This window comes from Mustela nigripes, chromosome 13 (genome assembly GCF_022355385.1).
Source record: "Mustela nigripes isolate SB6536 chromosome 13, MUSNIG.SB6536, whole genome shotgun sequence".
Classification (NCBI taxonomy): domain Eukaryota; kingdom Metazoa; phylum Chordata; class Mammalia; order Carnivora; family Mustelidae; genus Mustela; species Mustela nigripes.
This window is the reverse complement of record NC_081569.1, coordinates 136,856,999-136,879,580: the sequence shown is the minus strand read 5'-3', so window position 1 is coordinate 136,879,580 and position 22,582 is coordinate 136,856,999. Positions and strand designations below refer to the sequence as shown.

The window sequence follows — 22,582 nt, the reverse complement described above, 5'->3', positions numbered from 1 at the left end:
CTGATGGACTCCAGTGTTTTTCTCACTACCCAACATTGTCTTTTTTTTCTTCTCACTACAGAACATTGTCTTTTTTTCCCCCTTCTCACTATATAAGGTTATCTTTTTATTCATTTATTTGAGAGAGAGAGAGAGAAAGAGAGAGAGAGAGCAGGGGAAGGAGCAGAGGGAGAGGGAGAGGCAGACTCCCTGCTCAATGGGATGCGGGGCTCAATCCCAGGACCCTGGGATCATGACCTAAGCCAAAGGCAGATGCTAAACTGACTGAGCCACCCAGGCACTGCTATGTATCATTGTCTTGAAGTCAACTTTTATTGCTTATTGGTGTTATATTTTGTGACCACATTGACCCCAAGAGCCTTCAGTTACCATAACCTGGAGACTAGGTCACAGAGGTATTGCTCTTCCCAGAAGTCATGGAAGCTTCAGCACCCACAGTGACACAGGTCTGCATATATTGAACGGCAGACTTATCTGCAACAGAACTTCATTGATTTCTTTCATTTTCCCTGGTGTAAGGCAAACCCCTCCATTTAAATTAGCAGTGAAATCATTTGCCCAAAGTCACTGGTGACTTACCGGGCAATTCCAGCTCAGCCCCATCCCCCATACGGTCCTAATTTAAGGCCTTTTGTCCTTTCACTCCCTCCTCCGTCTAGGCTAACATTTGCATTCCCAAGAGAGGTTGAAAATAACCGACTCCCCACAGTTCTTTAGGAGAACAGGTTGAGAATCAATTTGTCCAAGAGTCCCCTCCTTTGTAAAGTGAGCCAGAGTATGACTAATCCCACACACCCAGGTCCATCCGGGCGAGACAAAGCCAGGGACCGTGCGCCTCTTCCCAGGCCACAGGAAACCTGGACAGCAGCCTCTGCCAACCTTTGAAGTGTCTGTTTCCTCAGCCCTTCAGGCTCCGGGGAGAGGCTCCACCTTCCACCTCTGGTAAGTCGGAGGCTTTCACAGCAGAATGTCTCCCTATATGGTGGTTGTTTTCCCATGCTCCAGGCTAGTTCCCAAAATAGGTGCTGGGGAAGTGGCTCTCTTTTACTCACCAAGGGAAGGGCGTCTTCCAGATATCTGGGGATGGAACTGGGGAAGGGGGAAGGCAGACCTTTGGGGCTGGTCATTAAGGAAGAGACATTGTGTCTTGTGCTGTGGACTCCAAGCCCATTAATCAGATGTGAGGAGGGAGATGGGCAGCCTGGAGGGGCTGTGACTCGTTTCAGAAGAGTGACTTCAAGTACTCATAGGGGGTTTTCTTCTCCCATGAAGAGATCCTAGGGTCACCTCTTCCCCTTTCTTTTAATTAGGGTAAGGTGCACAGTAATATAAAATTAGCCGTTTTGAAGTGTACAATTCAGTGATGTTTAGTACATTCACATTGCTATGCAACCGTCTTCTCTACCTAGTGGTGAGAACTTTTAAGATCTACTCTCTTAAGTTTCAAATGTGATCCAGAGTGTTATTAACTATATTCACCACGCTGTACGTCATATCCCTAGGACTTCTTTACTTTACACCCGGAGATTTGTAGCTTTTGATTCCCTTCACCCATTTTGCCCACCCCTTCCCATTCCTGCCGCCACCTCTGGCCACCACCAATCTAGCCTCTGTACTTGTGAGTTTGGTTTGCTTTTGTTTAAGCTTCTCCACAGAAATTAGATCATGTGGTGTTGGTCTTTCTCTGGCTGACTTGTTTCACTAAGCTTAACGTCCTAGCACTTCATTCTTTCTGCGGATGAATGATGTTCCGTGTTGTTTATCCATTCACCTATTAGTGGATATTTGAGTTGTTCCCCTGCCTTGGCTGTGAATAGTGCTGCTGTACCTATTCATGTTTAAGTACCTATGTGAGCGCCTGTTTTCAATTCTTTTAGGTATGCACCCAGAAGAATGGCAAGCTTATGTGGGAATTCTATGTGCAACTTCTTGAGGGACCATTGGCTTGGTTCCTGCAGTAGCTGTATCGTTTTACTTCTGCATCAGCAGTACCCAAAGATTCCAAATTCTTAAATTTTTTTTTTAAGATTTTATTTATTTATTTGACAGAGAGAGATCACAAGTAGGCAGAGAGGCAGGCAGAGAGAGAGGAGGAAGCAGGCTCCCTGCTGAGCAGAGAGCCTGATGTGGGACTCGATCCCAGGACCCTGAGATCATGACCTGAGCCGAAGGCAGCGGCTTACCCCACTGAGCCACCCAGGCGCCCAAGATTCCAAATTCTTCACATCCTTGCCAACTTTGTTATTTTCAGGTTTTTTTTTTTTTTTTTTTTTTTTTTTAATTAGCTGTTCTACTGGGTGTGAAGCATCTCACCTCAGTTTTGATTTGCCTTTCCATAATGATTAATGAGGTTGAGCATCTTTTCTTATGCTTGTCACCATTTGGAGAAATGTCTCTTCATGGCCTTTGCCCATTTTTTGGTTGGGTTACAATAGTTTTAACCTGAGAGCTGAAGAGCTGAATGGAGCCTTGGGTCTGTTGCCTATCCATGCACCTTCTATTTTAGACATGAGGAAACAGAAACCCAGACAGGTGTAAGGCTGCCCTCAAGATGACACAGATGTTGACTGAGCTGGGACAGGGCTTGGCCTCCTGACAAGGTTCCATGTTCCCCTACAACTTCTTTGCAGATTTGGCTGAAGGGCAGATCACAAATCTGGACAGGCTGGGCTTTGGCTTGAAGGAAAGCTCCAGAGTAGTCAGTCCAGGGTCCCACTGATCTGGCTTGCTGGTCCCCAACATTGGAGGTAGGACCTTAAAAGTGAGACAAGGGCTATGGAGAGTGAAGCTGACTCAATTCACACTCCACTCGCCGTCCTGTCTGTCCTTCCTGCTGTTTTGCTTCACTGTATTTTTATTCCCATGCAGACTAATATACAGACACATGTGCATACACACATACATGTACACACACACAGAGCATTTCCTGCCTCACCACTCTCTTTTCTCCTCGCTTTCCCACGTGATCTCTGGAATCCCCATTCCATGGCTTGTTGAGTGATTTTGTAGTTGCCTGTGAGGTGTGGATCCTGTCCTTCAGACTGGACTTTACAGACCCCAGTGAAAGAGCAGTTCCATGGGGGAGCATGGAATTCTTGGTTGTTGTCTCAGATGTACAGATTCTCACCAGCCTCAGCCTCGTCTGTGTCTCCTGCCTCCCCTGGGTCTTCAGTGGCCCCATACTAATCTCCCTATCAGTTTCTTCCCAGCAGCACCAACAGTGCTTGACTCTCTCTTATTTTTGCAAACCTCTCTCCTGAACTCATGCCTCCCCCACCACAGCTTTTTCTCTCCTGCTCATTACCTATCCCCCCAAGACTCCTCTTCCTCATCCTCACTCATTGATCAGACGATGCTCTGGCTCTTGCCTTTCCCTCACGTTCCACTGAAATGGCTCTTATCAAGGTGACCTGCATATTTCTAAATACAACCAGTGCTTTTGAGACTTTGTCTTACACAACCTCTTGAAAATCTGCAAAATGCCCCTGGTGTTGGGACCAGCACAGGAAACCATTTTTCTTCATTAAAAACTGCATAGGTGAACTCCTTCCAGCTTAGAACCCTTAGGTGGCTTAGATGTTGTCTCTCTTGGGGGTCCTAAACTTGGATGGTCCAAACATAGAACAGGCAGGAGGACCCAATCTGTAGACCTCACCTGCAGAAGGCCTAGCCTCATGGTTTTGTGAACTGTGCAGGCACCACAAGGTCCCGTGGTCAGAAGGGCCTGGCCTAATGCTCTGCTGGGGCTGTCTTGAACTTATAATTTTATCTTTAAACTTGTATTTGGTAAGTGAAATCTAATGGGGCCCTGGAGCTTGTATATGAATAAAAGAAATACACACAATAGGCATGTCCCCATTCCTTGCTCCCTACTCACACGTTAGTGTTCAAGATGCCCTATAAACTCATGTTGTGCAAGAGTCCAGGGAGGCTCAAAGTGAGTACAAGGTAAGTGTGTTACAGGCGCAACCCAATAAGAGGGGAGCTATGACACTTTCCAACCAGAACGTCCTTGGAAATCAGAACATAGACAAGGGAGTTCCAGTAGAAGGGAAAGGAGACAGGCACCCATGGTTCCCTTTCCTTTCCTATCAGTGAATCTGGAAGGGGCTCAGTTGGGTCATTTGGCTCAGCGTCTCTCTGGAAGCGGCAGTCAAGCTGTCAGTCAGGGCTGCAGTCAACCGAAGGCTTGACTGGGGCTGGAGAATCCACTCACAAGCTCACTCACCTGTTGTCAGTGTCTTACCACAGGACCCTTTCTATCAGACTGCTCACAGCACAGTGGCTGGCTTCCTTCAGAGTGAGGGAGGAGAGAGAGCCCCAGACCAAAGAGGCAGGCTCCTGTAACCCAATCTGGAAAATGACACAGTGTGCACTTCATGGCCAGTCTGTACATGTATATTTTGTTCTTACCAGAACATTTGAGACACTGCACAAAATCAACTCTTGCTCTTGTCCTATTTCTCAGTAAGCACACATTCTGCCATACTAGGTGTGGGGCCTGCTTAAAAAAAATAAAAGCAAGACAAAACAAAACAAAACAAAAAGCCATCATGACAAATTGAGAGAGAGTGACTGTGGAAGAAAGGAAAAAGCTTTATATTTTTAATGCCTTCAGTGGCATTTTGTCCTTTTTTTTTTTTTTTTTTGATCCAGCACCCCATATTTTCATTTTGTCCTTGGCCCCAGAATTATATGGCTGGCCCTCAGAGCTGGACCTGGCTGAAGAGGGCTTGCTAGATTCTCTGGGCTACAGGTAGCAGGACAGGGACAACTGGCAGGAGGGGAGAGAGGTAGGGGTGGACAAAGGAAACAGATTTGGTGCAGACTCCGGAAGTCCTCTGAAAAGAGGAAGTGATCCATGATGGAATGACTTTCTAGGACTTAAAAACTGAGGTCCCTGGTTCTGAAAGACTCTGTGCAACTGAATACAGGAAACTTCATTTAAAATAGAGTTGGGGGGGCCAAAAGAGGGAGCTCTCATGCCCCACTAATTCACCATCAATTGTAGACCCAACAGGAAGCAGGAAGATTTTCTGCTTGTCCAGCAATAGCCCAGTCAGTGAGCATCTGCCACAGCCACAACCCAGCCAATGAGAAGCCATCACCACCCTGAACTCTCACTTTCCTCCAATGGACTTTTCTTCCAAGCAACCCCTCCCAGCTTCTTCCTTTTTTCCTAGAAGGTAATGTTCCTCTCTTTTTTCCTCTGGACTTGCCTACAGGTTGTCATAGGTGTCTCTGACTGCAGTTTCTCTGCTATTCCAGAATAAACCAATTTTGTGGCGAAACACCATGTTATTTTATTTTCAAGGTCCATAATTACAAGAAGTTAGGATTTCTTTACAGGAGATATGATTGAAGAGATCCTGACACCATTGCAAAGCATCTTAGAAACCTCCTCAATGGCTAACAATTCTGTGACTTTTAGTTGGGGGAAGGGGAGGGAGGAAGACAGGTTATAGTCCCTTCTCAGAAATCCCTATGTGACATAATGGGAAATATATATTTGGTCTTTGTCTCTGGTTCCTGACACAGAGCTTCTAATACTCTTGGCATTTCCTCAGTGATAAGAGTGTCTTTTGTTATAAATAACAAGCCCCTTTCAACCTTACCTGAGTTTATGCTAAAGCGGTGACTCTTAGTGGGCCCCTGGGTAGCCTCAGGATGGATGCTGGTTGCCTGAGGAATCAGCCCTGTGATTAGAAGGTTGGAGGTTTCAGCCCTACTCTCAGACCTCCAGTAGGTGAGAGAGGCTGGAGACTGAGTCCAATCACCAACAGCCAATGATTTTATCAACTGTGCCTATGTAATGGAACCTCCACAGAACCCCCTAAATGATGGAGTTTGGGGAGTTACCAAGTTGGGGAGCCTAGGTACATGCTGGGAAGGTGCTGAACTCTGAACTCCATGGAGGCAGAAACTCCTGTGCTCCAGACCCTTCTGGATATTACCCTATGTACATTTTCATGTGGTTGTTCATTTATATACTTTATAATAAACTGGTAATAAAACCAGTAATGTGTTTTGTGGAGTTCTGTGAGCTGTTCTAGAAAACTACCAAACCTGAAAGGGAGGGGAGGTTGTAGCCAAGATGGATAGAAGTGTAGGTTACTTGGGGACCCAATACTTGGGACTGGTGTCTGAAGTGGGGGTAGTCTTGTGGAACTGGCCCCTAAACTTGTGGATCTGAAGCTGATTTGGGGTAGCTGGAGTCACGATTAAGTTGTAGGACACCCACTTAGTATCTGGAGAGTTGGCGAATTGGTTGATGTGAGGAAAAACACCCCACATTTTTTATGTCGGAAGTCTTATGAGTAAAAACACCTCCCCTTAGGATCAATTATTCCAGAATTCTTTACTTTCCAGATTTTAGAAAGAAAACACTGTGCATATATCGTACCTTATGTCAGAACCCTAGGGGAGTTTGAGGAACACCTCAAAATGGAACACTAGCATTTCTGGAGTAAACCATATGAGCAAAGCCTATGTCAGGGTTTTCTTGGAAAGGGTTTCAGGTCAGGTCAAATTGTTCCACCAAATATGGGAAGCCTCTGGAATTCACAGTTTTTTTGGACTTTGGCATTGCAGATAAGATATTGTGGACCTGCATGTGAACTTTTAGAACATTTCACTTACTTTCTGGGGTAGGAAAAATAATTTTTCCTCTACCCTTCCAGGTTCTTGGCTGAGGTCCCTTGAAATTAAAAAATGGATTAACGGAGGGGGAGGAACAGAAGTTTACTGACATGTATCCCTCCTGTATGCATGGGAAATACCAAGAAAACTGAGTAACTCCCCAAAATGGCCCTAGCCACTGCCTTTTTTTTTTGAGAGAGAGAGAGAGAGAGAGTGTGTGTGAGATCAGGAGGAGAAGCGCAGAGGGAGAGGGAGAAAGAGAATCTTTAGCAGACTTCATACCCCATGCAGAGCCCAACTTGGGGCTCGATCCCATGGCCCTGAGATCATGACCCGAGATGAAATCAAGAGTCATATGCTTAACTGACTGAGCCACCCAGGCGCTCCTAAGCTACCACTTTAAATACCATCTCTAGCTACAGCCCAAAGAAGATGTGGGGGGGGGGGCAGTGATGGGAGGTGACCAGGAAAATTAAAATCCACAAGGGTAAGGTTGCTGTGCAGATTTAAGTGGCCCCAAACGGAGACTTCCCTTACAAATGCTCATTTCTCTCACAAAACGGTAACTTCTACTCAGTTTTCTAAGTGTCTCCTGTATCTGCTGTTTCTTGAAAATAAGCAGCTGAAAACAATCCTTACACCAAAGAGGCGTAGACTGTGGTTGCAAAGTCTGCTCCCCTTCAACTTGAAAACACAAACAGAAGGAAAATCCCAAACAACATTTAAACTGAGGTGCCTGTAGCATCTTTAGATTTCGTGATTGAAAAGAGGAGCCAGAGCCTGTGCCGTGGGTTCGGTCTGAACGAAAGTACCAGGGGCTACTCTGTGTATTTGATGATCCTGACAGTCCTACGAGTGAGGACTCATGGTCACCCTCTTCTGCAGATGAGGAAATGGTGGTTTACACGGGGCCAGCGCTCATAGTTAGTCCATGGTGGTGCCTGTGTGGGAATCCAAATACCAAACCCTTTCCAGAACATTGAAATCTCCCAAATGGCACCCAGCGAATGCATGTCAGGCAGTGCTATTATTAATGTTGAACTTCTTCCTTATAAGGTAACAAATAGCAAAGGCCCTAAGCCTTCCAAGGCCTCCTGCCTTAGCCTGCTGCCCTAGATCCTTCCCTGGAATCTTCCAGACTCTCACACAGCGTAAAAGGCAGACCCAGGCGAAGCAGGGAGCCTCCTGCATCAGACGCTGTCTCTATTATGACTCTGTATTTTGACTATTACACCCGTTGAGGAGCACTAAGATCCTGATTACCCCAACCCTCAGGGGGCCAGAGCACCTGAGGCTGTTGCCTTCCATCAAGAAGAGTGCCCTCCCATACGCACCCCAAGTATTTCTAATGTGTGCCCCACTGAGATAAAAGTTAGAAAGCTCTGCACAACTGCACATTCATATTCCATGCTTGTCTCAGCCTCAGGACCATCCGGAGCTTTTGTTAAAAACACAGATTCCTGGTTCCCTCCCCACCCCGCCATAACGGACAGTAATCAGGATTTCCAGGCAGGAGCCCAGGAAGGTGTACTGTGCATAAGCTCTCCAGGGGAACCCCCTGATTGGGCAGGTTTGAAGATCTCTGCATCATCCCATTTATTTTGGTCAGAAGGATTGGCTCATTCAAATTTGGGGGTGTGACAGTAAATAGCTATGCCAAGCTCTCATACCTCAGCAACTTGATAGCCGAGACCTCCTAGCTCTAACTAGTCCTACTTCTCTGCAGCCGCTTCCTCCCTTTGTCAATGTATATGTGTACATTTCCAGTTCCCATTTCCCGCAGTCCAGCTCCACTTCCTGCACTGGCCTGGCTGCTCCGTCCCCAGCCAATGACTCTAGAGTAGTCCATGAGCTTGTCCTGCCATTGTTCTCTCTTAGCTCCAACCCATTGTTGGGGTCTCAGGATTAATGAGCTCTCTCCCCTGCTGACATTTGATCTTAAATGTCCATTCATCTACCCAGTTCCAGACTGGCTTGCTTGGGCAATAATCTGATAATGTTTCTAATCATGGGGGATTTTCCCTGTGATCTCTTGCCCAAATATTGAGATTCCTGCATAGGAACTGGTAGCTTAGTTACAGAAAGAGGGCTTTTCTCCCTCCCCTTTTCCCAAGACTGACTGTGGCCCCTCAAAACATTGTGGTTATATCTACAGATGTGTGCTTTTATACCCCAAAGAGCTTTTGGTAAATAGACAGGTGTTTTTGTGTTCCTCTTTTTCTGAAGGATAAGGAAACACAGGGCTGTTGGGGAGAAAATAATTTTATTTCTCTCCTTCTAGATTTTTTGGCTGGTCTAATAACCAAATTAACATAAAACAGATTAACAGGAGAAAACTAAGTTTAATTACATAACCATGGGGCCCAATAAGATTATGAGACCCAAAGACAAGCAGGCAATGGAGGCTTATGTGCCATCGTGAGTTAAGGATGCGATGGGGCGGGAGGCTCCTAAGAGGGGGATTCAAAAGACGGTAAGAAGAGCAGATGTTGGGTAATTAGCTGTTTGTCCTGCTGAACAGAAAGGTCATTTGGATAAAAGAGGTGCTCTTGGTAATAGCTCACTTGTTGGACCAGGCCCCTTCTCTGAATTCTTTTAGGAGGTTTATGGGAGAGGTAGAAGTTTTCTTGAGTCTGCCGGGTCTTAATGACTTCAGCTAATAACAGTCCTCAGGTCAAAGTGGCACATGGTGGGGACACTTGTTCTGAACCCCTTTAGGGCCAAATGGAATATTTTGGGGGGACATTATTACTGATGTTACTGAAAAGAAGTGAAATTCTTTTCTGTTTAGGTCTCAGGAAATAAACTCTTAAATTTAAAATCATTACTGCTCCTAAACCTCTTGCTCCTTCATTTTCCAGTCTGTTGATTCTGTGGGAAGCATGGTTTCAATAGCATGAAATATTATACGTTAACATGCTGATTCACATTTTGTTGTGGAACTGGTCTGGAATTGGAGCCTGGCAGCCTGTCGTTTACTGCGTGACCATAGAAAAATCACTTCACTTCTCTAGCCCCCCCCCCCTTTTTTTCACATGAAAAGGCGATGGCAATTGCATTAGGTGCAAAAATGGTTACAATCGTCCACCCTTCCTAAATCCTCACCCTTAGCAATGAGCTGCATCCATCCAGAAGGGGTGGATTTTCTATTTCTCATCCCTCTGAATCTGGGTGGACATTTTAATTTGCTTGGGCTCAAAGAATGATGGGCACCAGTTCCAAGTCTAAGCTCAAGAAGGCTTGCCCACGTGTGCTCTCTCTCCGAACCCTGCCCAGTTGCAATGTGAGAAAACATGGAATGGCTTACTGGAGGATGAGAGGCATGTGGAGCAGAAAGGAGCCTCTCTGGGAGTGACCGTTCAGATCAGCTGGCCTCCGTCTGCTTGGCAGCTAAGCATGGAGATGTAAGTGAACACAGCCGAGTCTAGAAGACTTCCAGCTGAGCCCAGCCCAATCTGTCTACATGCAGAACAGTGAGTTAAATAAGTGGTGACTTCTTTTTAAGCCACTATTTTTGGGGTGGTTTGATAGGTAGTAAGAGCTGATATAATATGCTTATATTTTAGAACTTTTGTGTAAATAAAATTAGGCACTGTACATTAAACACCTGAATCAATACATACTGATAAACAGACTTGCTTAGATGACCTGCTAATCCAGCTAAGGTATTAATTTTTTTTACCTCTCCAGTAGAACATGTCAGCTTCAGGGTCCCTGGCCTATATTTAAAAATAAATACATTTCCTTGAAAAAATATGGCAATAATATAAATGGAACATTTCAAAAAAACCTCATTAAACCTTAGCTATCATCCCACTGCCTCTAACACAGGATGGAGTCCAGATACCTTAGCAGGATTCACAAAACCCTTCAAGGTTATGGTCAAGGTCCTGCCTCTCCCCCCCACCCTTCCTGTTCCTTCTTATTATCTTCAGATGTTTGTATAAGTAACATCTGAGACATCCATGAGGTAAAATTCCTCTATCTGGTTTCTTAAGGAAACAAAAACTCACAGGTAAAATCCATTTTTTAATCAACCTTATTGGGGTATGATCTATATGCAATATGTTCACAGCTTCATGAATTTGACAAATGTATACACCAGGTAACCACTTCAATGGAGAGAAAAACATTTCCAGCACCCCAAAATTTTCCCCTGTATGTATGTATGAATTCCATTCACACCCATTGTTCAGATAACCACTCATCTGATTTTCATCTCTATAGACTCAGCGTACTCTGTTCTGAGAACTTGTGAATGCCACGGCCATTCAGCAGGTGCCCTTTCTTGACTGACTTCTTTCTCCCAGGATAATGTTTTTGAGGTTCATCTATGCTGAGGTACGTATCAGTAGTTCATTCCTTTGTTTTGTAGGGGCCTAAGTAGCCAGAGCGACTCCATCTCGTTTAAACAGCCATTTTGTTGTTTATACAGTAAAACGTAAACTGACCCTGCTCACCTCTCCCAGGGGAACTTACTTAAAAGCAAGTCTGGGAAACCCAGTAAAATATGGTTGATCAGTCCCTAATAACAGAGCCCAAAATACAAGGACAGGTCAGGTCAGGTGGAAATAACAGAGTCCAGAATGCAAGGACAAGTCAGGCCAGGTGGAGACATCCAATCAGTAAAAGACACATACTATCTCCATAACCACCAAAGAATGTAAACCCCGCCTTTTGGGCGCCAAACTAGGGCACCAGTTCTGGCCAGAGTGATAGGCTAGTTCAAACAGCTACTATAGGGTAAATTGTAATTCAATTGGCCACCTATGTGTGACCTAGCATGACTATGCAACTTTCTCTGTGTGTTACAGTCTCATTGGCCAGGCTCAACCACATGGCCTTTGCTCTCTAAAAGCTAGTCTGTGAGGCTGGCGGTCGTCGCTCTCTCCATAAGAGATGCCCTGGCCTGTCGGTTTGATTCTTGGTGTTGGTGCGAAATAAAGCTTTGCTTGACCTTCACTTTGTATCAGTCTCGCTCCTTTGATCACGGACCCCATCAGTATTGCTGAGTAATTGTCCATTTTATGGCTATACTACCTTGTGTTTATCCAGCTGATGGACATTTGAGTTGTTTCCAGTTTTGGGCTTTTCTGAAGAAAGCTGGTAGGAACATTTAAGTATAGGTTTTTGTTGCTGCTGTTGTTTGTTTTGGGTGTGTGTGTACATATATATTCATCTTTGGTAAATACCTAGAAGTATAATTGTTAGAGTACATAACAAGTATATATTTATGAGAACTACCTAATTGTTTTCCAAACATCTGCACCATTTTATGCTCTGCCGGTCGTGCGTGACAATTCCAGTTGCTCCTTGTCCTTGCCACACTTGATCTTCTCAATTATTGGCCATTTACAGATTTTATCTCGTGAAGTCTCTATTCATGTCTTCCACTATTCCCTTTTAAGTTGGGTTGTTTTGAAATTTTTTATTAGTGAGCTTCAGGTGTCCTTTGTGTAACCCGAATACAGATCCTTTGTTGGATGTTATCTACTGTAAGTGTTTTCTCCTGGTCTGTAGCTTGTTTTCTTACCTTTTTAATGATATCCTTTGAAGAGTCAAAAGTTTGAAATTTTTTTTTTCTTTTTAAGTAGGCTCCCAACCTGGGGCTCGAACTCATACCCTGAGATCATGACCTGAACTGAGATCAAGAGTTGGACACTTAGTTGACTGAGTCACCCAGATGCCCTGGACTTTTGAATTCTTAAGATGTCCAATTTATCAATTGTTTTATGGCTCGTGCTTTTTGTGCTTTAAATCTTGGCTTACTACAATGTCATAAGTACTTTTGCTTCTGTTTTATGGTTTCAACTTTTAAGTCTATGCTTCAGTTCAAATAAATTTTATGTATGCTGTGAAGTAGTTTGAGGTTTATATTTTTCAGTTAGAGATTTACAGTTGAGTCTTGAACAACAGGGTTGTGAACTGTGGAAGTCCACTTATATGTGGGTTTTTTTTTTTTTTTCACTAAACAGAGTAGAGTGTAAACAGAGTACAGTACTATAAGTGCACCCTCTTCCTTATGCTTTTCTTAATAAAGAAAATAAATATCTTCTCTCTCTTACTTTTTTTGAAAAAAGATTTTATTTATTTATTTGACAGAGAGAGGTCACAAGTAGGCAGAGAGGCGGGCAGAGAGAGAGAGAGGAGGAAGAAGGCTCCCTGCTGAGCAGAGAGCCTGATGTGGGGCTCGATCCCAGGACCCTGGGATCATGACCTGAGCCAAATGCAGAGGCTTTAACCCACTGAGCCACCGAGGTGCCCCTCTTCTCTCTCTTACTTTACTGTAAGAATACAGTATATTATACATATAACATACAAAATGAGTGTTCATTGACCTCTATGTTATTGGTAAGTCTTCTGGTCCACCATAAACAACTATGAGTTAAGATGACCATTAAATATGATGCTACCTGTGGGGCGCCTGGGTGGCTCAGTGGGTTAAAGCCTCTGCCTTTGGCTCAGATCATGGTCTCAGGGTCCTGGGATGGAGTCCCACATCGGGCTCTCTCCTCATCAGGGAGCCTGCTTCCCTTCCTCTCTCTGCCTGCCTCTCTGCCTACTTGTGATCTCTCTCTCTGTCAAATAAATAAATCTTTAAAAAAAAAATATGATGCTATCTGTGACCTGTCATCGATGCCCTCTATTAGGATTAAGGAAGTTTGCTTTTTCTACTCTTAGATTTCTATAGAGTTGGTTCTTCCCACTTCTTAAATTTTTTATTTTAGACTATAAATGAATGTTGAAACTTGTCTAATGTTTTTTCTGTATTTATTAGGATAACCACATGGTTTTTCTCCATTCTATTGATGTAGTCAATACATTCATTTTTAAAAATAAGTTCTAAGTCGGATACCTGGGTGGCTCAGTGGGTTAAGCCTCTGCCTTCGCCTCAGGTCATGATCTCAGGGTCCTGGGATCGAGCCCGGCATCGGGCTCTCTGCTCAGCTGGGAGCCTGCTTCATCCCTCTCTCTCTGCCTGCCCCTCTGCCTACCTGAGATCTCTCTCTTTCTGTCAAATAAATAAATAAAATCTTTTAAAAAAGAAGATACCATTAAAAAAAAACAAGTTCCAAGTAACTTCAAACTTACATAACATTCACTCCTTTCAAGGATGTGACTCAATGATGCTTAGTAGCATTATTGAGTGCTGCAATCATGATGATGAATTAGTGTTAGGTCACCTTCATTCCCCTGGTTAAGATTCTTCAAGCCCATTTCAGTTAATCCCTATCCCCCCACCTCCATTCCCAGGCAACCACTCATCTACATAATATATTTGCTTTTTCTGGACCTTTCCATTACACGTGGAATCATACCGTACGTGGTCTTTTGTGTCTGGTTTCTTCCACTTAGCATACTAGTTTAAGGTTCTTTCCATGATGTAACACATGCGAGTAGTTTGTCCCTCCTATTGTCTATCCATCGTGTGGATATACCCATTTCATCCACTCACCAGTTGATGGACATTTAGGCTGTTCTTGGCTTTTGTGAATAATGCTGCTATGAACATTGATGTGTCAATTTTGGGGTGAACATGTGCATTTCCCTTAAGCAGACACCCAGGTATGGAATTGCTGTGTTGTCTGGTAGTTCTCTGCTTAACCCTTTAAGAAACTGCCCAGCTGTTTTTCACAGTGGCTACACGGTTGGGTCTTTTTGAGTGTTAAATCAAACTTGATTTCCTAGGATGAACCCCGCCTTGGTCATGATATAAGAGACTTTTTCCCTCCCTTGTACATGTTGCTGATTGGATCTGTTAATTTTTCGAGTATTTTTGCATCTATAATTACAAGGGATCTTTATCTGTACTTTTCTTTTCTGGAAATGTCTTTGTTTGTTTTGGAATCAGGGTAAAGCGAACCTCATAACACAAACGGGGAAAAGTTTCCTCTTCCTCTCCTTTCTGAAGGAGTTTGTGCAATGTTGATATTCGTTCTTTCTAAAGTATTTCACAGTATTCACGAAGGAAGCCACCTGGACCGGGGGTTTTCTTTGTGAGAAGGTTTTTCCCTACAAATTCAACTTCTTTCATAGCTACGGGTCTCTTGATAGATTATTTCTTCATGAATTAGTTTGACAAAGCCAAGTGTTCCGAGTTGTTGCATTGAATGACATTACAATTTTTACAATATGCTTTACTTGTTCTTTAACTGTGGGGTCTGGCTGGTCCTGAACCCCAGTACTCTCCAAGCATGACTCAATCATGTGACCTTTATTCTGCTTTCAGCCCCTCGTGGCCACTACCTAGAGATGTCCGGTGTTCTCACCCCGCAAGCATGCAGCCCAATATTCACTGAAGGACTTGTAAAGACCCAGAACATGGATTTATGCTTGCCCTAGCTCCCTCCTGTCTGAATGTTTGCCCCACAGATTTCAACCACTTCAGCTTCTCCAGCTCCTGCCTCCCGGGATCAGAGGAGCTCTGCAGTCTGTTTAGACTCCAGCTTGCCACATCACAGTTGGGAAACTGTCCTTATGGAGGGGCTGGGGTTATAATGGGGCTCTTCCTGTAAGTTCCCCTTCTCCCGGGGCTGGCACGCTCGCACTACGTAATGTCCAATGCCAAACAAACAGTTTCTTATCTATTTTGTCTCGTGTTTTGGTTGTTTACGGTGGGATGATTAGTTGGATAGTTACTCCATCAGAGCTGGAAAACAAAATCTACTTTTTTAGAAGATTTTATTTATTTATTTGAGAGAGAAAGAGAGCAAAGAGGGAGAGGGACAAGCAGGCTCCTCCCTGAGCGCAGAGCCTGATGGGGGCCTCCATCCCAGGACCCTGAGATCATGACCTGAGCTGATGGCAGACGCTTAACTGACTGAGCCACCCAGCACCTTGCAAAACTTATTTTTAGGCTTTAACCTCTTCATCATAAATCCTTCAAATGTTTTCACGCAATCATCATAATTGTTTTAATGAATCTGTATTCTTCCCCTCATTTGATACCATGCTTTATTAAGTTATGATTCTTATAAAGCACACTCAGACCATTTTCAGGAAGTAGCCATCTTAGGTGATGACCAATCTGTACCTGTAGCCTTTCGCTTTTGTGTCTATAGAGTAAATGCCTCAATGTGAAATTATTTTGAGTCAAAAGATGCGAACATCTTCATGGCTTTGTAGATGGAGGAGCATGTAGCTTTCTGGCACATTTGTATCAATAGCAATACCGAGCTGTTCTAATTTTTTTCAAGTTTAGTCTATTTTGTACTGATTTCTAGTGAAAATAAACATTTTGCCCCTCTTTGCGAGGCTTCTTGAGAAAACAAGTTGGGCTGTGTGTAGCAGACACTACGATTTCATTCTTTTCTTTCTCACATCCGTCTTGTTTAATTTCTGCCTGTTTTGTTATATCCTGTTATATCCTCTTGTAGCAGAGGCAATGCTTCCCTTCAACTCTTTGAGCACCCTAGATGTCCTTGTTTCATAGGTTTGTCATGTGTAGTGTTTCAGAAAGCTTTTGCATCTGGAATGAAAGTTCCTTCGTCCAGTAGGTCGATTCTCCTGCATGGCATTCATGTATTTCTTATATTTTGTTCATGAACCCAAAGTAAATGTGAGGTTTGGGGGGTTTTGCATCTGTTTGCATTTCTCACTCTTCCTATCTCTGTGCATTTTTTCCGGTGCTTCCACACAGGCCCCAGGGGCCTAGAACAGACATTTGACCTGCACTTGGGTTTTAGAGCTCTTGTTTCCTGTTGACACCAAGGAAACCATAATCTGGCTACAGAGAGAGTGGGCAGGAAGGGCCTTGGGCCAGTGGCAGAGTCTCTGTCCTCTCTACCACACCACCTCCCTTTCCCAAAGGCTTTGATAAAGTTGTAGTCACAAGCAATGGGCCATTTTTTCCCGCAACTCCTTCCACAAATTGAGCCCACCCCCAGACCCCCCCATCCACCATCCCCCCAGCTGGATCCAGTTCCCTGTCTTTAATCTGTGAGCTTGGCCAACTCCCTCCGTTGTTCCATCAAATTTCACTAAAGCTTTGCATTCCTGTTCTCTTTCTAGTTCTCAAAGACGTATACCTTGCTTCCTAGTCCCACTTCATCTCCTCTGAGTGTCTCTTTCTTTTCTTTTCTTCTTTCATTGCTACCCGTTTGGGAGGGTGTTCAAGCATGAAGTCCCCCTTCTCCATCAGTGACCCAATGCTAACCTGACACAGACAAAACCCTTGTTTCCCCCGTGTTTGTATGCTACATCCCACCCCCATGGGCCCAAACTTAGTCCCTTTTTACCTGGGGGTGGTTAGCACACAAAATGGTGTTTGTTTACACAACCGCAAAATGCCAATTCAGGCCAGGGCTCCTGCCCTTTTGTTCCCAAGGGTTGACTCTGAGTCAATTGAAATTAACAAATGTTTATTGCGGTCAGCTATGTTTGGTTGGTGGGTTTGAGGATTAAAATACACCAAAGCAAAACAAACCATGTTAACAGCTCTTCCTAATAAGGAAAGGTAACACTTCCATGATTAATCTTTCCCAAATGTCACTTGGTCTGAAATTCTTTGGTGGCCTCTGAAAACCCTACTGCTTCTGAGCACTTGACAATTTTCACTGCCATCTACCTGTCCAAACTTCTTTGCCTGTCCTCTCTACTTTAGCTAAGCCTATACCCCCCGACCTCAGTCAATTCCTGTCTTTGCACGTTTGCTCAAACCTGCAGGATATTTGCTTGTAGCTGTAGCAAGGGCTGTTGGATATTCTAGTCTGGGGCTTCAGACAGTACTGGGGACATGGCCTTAAGATCTAAAGCACAGGGATGTATATTAGTCTGCTAGATCTGCCGGGACTGGCTGGGTTAAACAGCAGAAATTCATCTGCTCATCGTTCTGGAAGTTGGAAGTCTAACATCAGGGAGCAGACTGCGTTGCTTTCTTCTGTCCTTGGCTTGCCCTTGACTACTCTGCTGCTCTCTGTGTATAAATATCCCTGCTGTCTCTCTGTCTTGATTTCTTCATCTTATAAGGACACCAGTCAGATTGGATTAGGGTCCACTCTAATGGTCTCATTTTAACCTAAACACCTCTTTAAAGATCCCATGTCTGAACACAGTCACATGGGGGGTTAGGGGGTTAGGGCTTATTAAAAGAAAAAGAGAGAGAGAGAGAAAGAAAGAAAGAAAGAAAGAATAAAGAAATAATAGGTCACAAATGGAGTCACTTTTGCTAAGCCCTACCAAGATTTAATACCTAACCTAATGGCAGGTTCCGCCTCCCCCAGCAATGGAATTTTAAACCACTCAGTCTGGATTTTCCTAATCAGCCCTAGTGAGGAAGTCTCCGTAAGACCCTCTGCCTGTTCCTAAGGGAAGGTAACCTTGCCTGAACTCATCCTGCTTTTAGAGCCTTCTTTGTCATACCCTCTGCTTCTAAGAACCTTCCATTTTGCAAAGCTCTTGGAGCTCCTTTGTACTTGTTGATGAGGAGACGCTGCCCGATTCATGAATTGTGGAATAAAGCCAACTAGATCTTCAAATTTACTCAGTTGAGTTTTGTTCTTTGACGGGTGTCCGTCTGAGTTCTGGGGGGCATAAGGTTGAGTCCCTAGCAAGATGGGTTCTGAGATTGTGGGGACGGGTGTTCTGATGCTGAGAATGGAGGGCAGGGGTGGGGTCAACACCCCAGAGATCAATGAACAAACGCACTGGTAGGAACCCACTAGCATTTTGAGCTGTATTCTTTTAACACAGATATACTTTATTTGGCCATTATTCTTATTTTTTTAAAAGTTATTTTCACAAAGGTTCTCTTTATTACTTTTCTTGAAACCAGCTTCGCTTTTGGTGTACTTTTGATGGAGGCCTTAGCCCAGAGAATGATCTTTCTGTCATACGGAAGACAATGTAGCAATGGCCTGGTAGATGCAACAGGTGCTCAACATCATTCTGAAGACACAGGAGGGCCTGGCAGGGTTCCAGAGAACGAGGAGCACACTGTGTCTAGAGTGTCAGCCCCTCCTCAGATCCCAGAGACTGCCATCCTGTGGTCAGGCATCCCCAATGCTGTTTGACTTTTCAAAGGAAGCAGAAAAATTGCATTTTTAAAATGTACAATACCCCCACTTTAAAATGCCAGCTCTACTGCTTAAAAAAACACTGTGAAGTTCAAACAAAACAAATTGTTATGTTGTATTTCTAATCTTAGGCATAAAGTGAGAAAAAAGAAGCCCTAGGACAGAGCTCAGAGAGGTTCCCCTTTTTAATGGCTAGAATTTTGCAATCTCTCCTGGCCCAGTTAAGAATAACGATTGGATGCCGAAATCATGAGGCAAAAGGTTAATGTAGGACTTTATATGCGGGGACCTTACCCTACTCATGGTGGGGCAACAGACGTGATGCTTTTCCTGGTGTGTGACGTAATAGGAAATGCCCAAGATCACCTAAGAATGCCACCAAAATCCCTCAACTGGAATCTAGTCAAGCCTTTAGATCAGATCCCCAGCTTACAGGAAATTCAAAGGTCAGAGGAACCCATTAATGGTCATTACAAGTATGTAGGAAATTCTACTGGACAAATGGTTTGAGTTGTTTTTTTAAGGGGGCAAAAAAGACAGGAATCATTACAGATTAAAAAAGGTTTAAGAGACAAATCAGATGCACGCAATGTGTAAACTATATTTGGATCCTGATTAGAATGACTGCATAAACAAATAGCACTGATACAGTAGGAGAAACTGGACCTTGCCTAGGTATGCATGGACATGGATGGAATTACTTTTAATTTTATCACTTGTGACTATGATTTTGCAGTTGTACATTTTAAGATTTTTACGATTTTTTTTTTTTTTTGACAGACAGAGATCACAAGTAGGCAGAGAGGCAGAGAGAGGGGCAAGCAGGCTCCCAGCTGAGCACAGAGAACCTGATGTGGGGCTCGATCCCAGGACCCTGAGATCATGACTTGAGCTGAAGTCAGAGGCTTTAACCCACTGAGCCACCCAGGCGCCCCTGCAATGATACGTTTTAAAGGCTTTATCTGTGGGAGGCAAAACCGAAGTATTCATGGGTGGAATAATATGACGTCTGGGATTTGCTCTAAAGTACTCTGAGATGAGAATGGAAGGTACAGGAAATAAGATGAACAAAATCTTTATAATTATTGAAGCTGGTGGTGGTGAATATGTGGTGGGATTGTTGTATGATTCACTCTACTGTTATGAATATTTTAAAAAATTCTATAATGAAAAAGAAATGAGAAGCCCAGCATGAATTCTGGATAAGCAGAATTCTGGGGTCCTTGGGCAGTGTCTTGCCTCACTGATCTCATTTCTGACACTAAGCCTTGATAAGCAACCATGAGCTGTCTTCATCTAGATCTTGTCTTTCTTTCAGCAAACACGAAGTAAACACCTATTATTGGTAGGCTGGGCAAGAGCAAGTCCAAAAAGAGATGTTCTTTTGGCATTCTGCACCCAGTTCCAACATGTGGGGCTCTTTTCCGCACCACCAACCCATTCTCCAACACCAGTTGGGTGTCGTACAATTTGATTCCAATGGGACACTGTTTACCTGGAGGTAGCACCAGATCCCACAGGTTAAGGGCTCAGTCCTACAGAATTGTCCGCTCTTCCCCACCTCAGACACTGACCAGAAGTCCAGCTGGTCGCCTGTGCTTGTGGCCCACCAGTTATAGATCAGAGATGCCAACGACCCCCTCCTTGGGTTGGATTCATCTTCTGGAGAAGCTTACAGAACTCAGAGAAACATTTTACTAATTAGATCACCAGTTTGCTATAATAGGATATAATTCAGGGACAGCCACATGGAAGAGATGTATAGGGTCAGGCATGGGGGAAAGGCATGGAGTTTCATGCCCCATCTAGGCACACCTCTCTCCATACCTCTACTTGCCCACCAACCCAGAAGTTCTCTCTACCTGTCCTTTTTGGGTTTTATGGAGGCTTCATTACATAATCATGATTAATGAGTCATTGGCCATTGGTGACTGATCCCACCTCCAACCCTTCTCCCCTCCCCAGAGGCCTTGGGGGCGGGACTGAAACTTCCAGCTCCCATCCCTAAAGTCACCTCATTCACACCATGAAAGACACCTTTAGCTTCTCTTCACTTAGAACATTCCAGGGGTTTTAGGAGCTCTGTGGCAGAAATGGGGATGAAGACTAAATATATATTTCTTATTATAAATCACAATATCAGCTATTTTTACAAAGAAATGTTTTCTTTCCTAATTCTTTGAAATAAGCTTCCCTTATTTCTCCATGCTTCTGGGGCTCCTGGCCTACGCACTGGACCCTCCCATTTAGAGACTGAACCATCTGGAGCCGACTCATCTTGTTCTTGTCATTGCTGTGTTGCTCTGTAACATCACTGTTTATCGAGAGCTTATTGTGCATTTTATTTGTCATGGATTTTTTTTTTTGCACAAATTTGGCTTTTTTAAAACACTGCCTTGAATAATATCTATCTTGACTGCTGCAGCTATTTCTTTTGGCACCCCTGAAATTTTGTGCCAAGATTAGTGCCTTACTTGCCTTACCAGATCCTGGACCCACAGGTAGGTCTCTCAAGTGCTTGAAACTGTGTGAACATCTGTTATTCTCTTTATGAATGTTCTGAAACCTTCTATGGCACTTTTCAAACATCTGGACAGAAAGCAGGACAAAGAGGATTGGTCCTCCTAGTGGAACCCTGGGTGGCACTGGAGACCTACAGTTCTCCCCAAATCCTCTCCTCATTGTCTTACTTACATTGCAGTTTGATGGCTGAGAAGATGAGAAAGGAGCGGGGCAGGAGGTTCTCTTTCTAGAAGTCAAGGCCTTTCTATGGCTCCAGTGGGGGCTCTTTGTTGCTGATCTCCTTCAGCAGGCCACTGTTTCTTTCCATAGACTCCAGGACTCCTCCTCTGCTTCAGGATGCCATCTTTTCTCTCCTTCATGTATCAAGACAACGGGACCTCAAATTTGGCTGGCAATGTCCCTGGGTGCAGCAGGAGGCATCACACACCTCCCTCCCCAGAATCACTATGGTCATTCCGAATTGTGTCCTCAGCTCCTGTTAGCAACTTGTCTTTCTGGGGCTTCATGGTAGATTCTTAGCAGTCACGAATCCTACAGGCTGCCTACAGACTCTGTGTGGACTGGCATTTCTCCCTGCTTATTTTCCTTTTTTAAAAAAATTGAACAAAGAATCACTCTTGGGTGTTTCAGAGTTGATGTTGCCAACTCTCTATCTCTCACACATCGACCATTTCACTTAGGGCAGAGGGAAACCCACATCCGTATGGCTTACGCTAGAAACAATCTCAATAGTTTGAAATGGAGGCCATGTTGGTTTGGGGCTTATTTTTCCAAAAGATGTAAAGACAAACAGAAGGTGACCATGCAGCACACTCTGGCTTTTAATAAGACAGAATGACTTTCTCTCCCCACACTGGTGAAGGAGAACGGTATATGCCACACCATACTATGCCATTTTGGCATATTGATTATTTTGAATTAAAGGAACTTGAGGGGACGCCTGGGTGGCTCAGTCGGTTAAGTGTCTGCCTTTGGCTTGGGTTGTGGTCCCAGGCTCCTGGGATTTAGGCCCATGTCAGGCTCCCCGTTCCACAGAGGCATGTATCTCCTTCTTCCTCTGCTCCTTCCCACTGCTTATGTGCTCACTCTCTTTCTCTCTGTTAAATAAGTAAACAAAATCTTTAAAACAACAAAACAAAAAAACCTTGAGAAACAACCAGCACAAGAAGGACACCTTGACACTTTCCTTTGTCCCCTGAAAACAGGAGATGAATCCCTCTGTGAGAAGATTCTCCACATCTTCTCTTCTCCACATACCAGGATGGTAGAAGGCACCCTTATCACCAGGGGTAGGGAATTTAAGAGCTGAAAAATAAAGCTTATCACTTCACCAATTTACTACCTCCAGGCCCAAACCTTTTTCTTGTCAATATTCCACAGATTCATGGTTTTGTTTTTTCTTTTTT

General features: G+C 44.0%; 1 long non-coding RNA gene across 1 annotated transcript; it reads left to right on the top strand.

Moving 5' to 3' along the window:
• The first annotated feature begins 672 nt into the window (after positions 1-672).
• Positions 673-12,484, top strand: LOC131998921 (uncharacterized). The gene is made up of 4 exons (XR_009398924.1): positions 673-942; positions 5,012-5,186; positions 10,867-10,980; positions 12,231-12,484. It is a non-coding gene; the product is annotated as an uncharacterized LOC131998921 (long non-coding RNA).
• Positions 12,485-22,582: the final 10,098 nt, after the last annotated feature.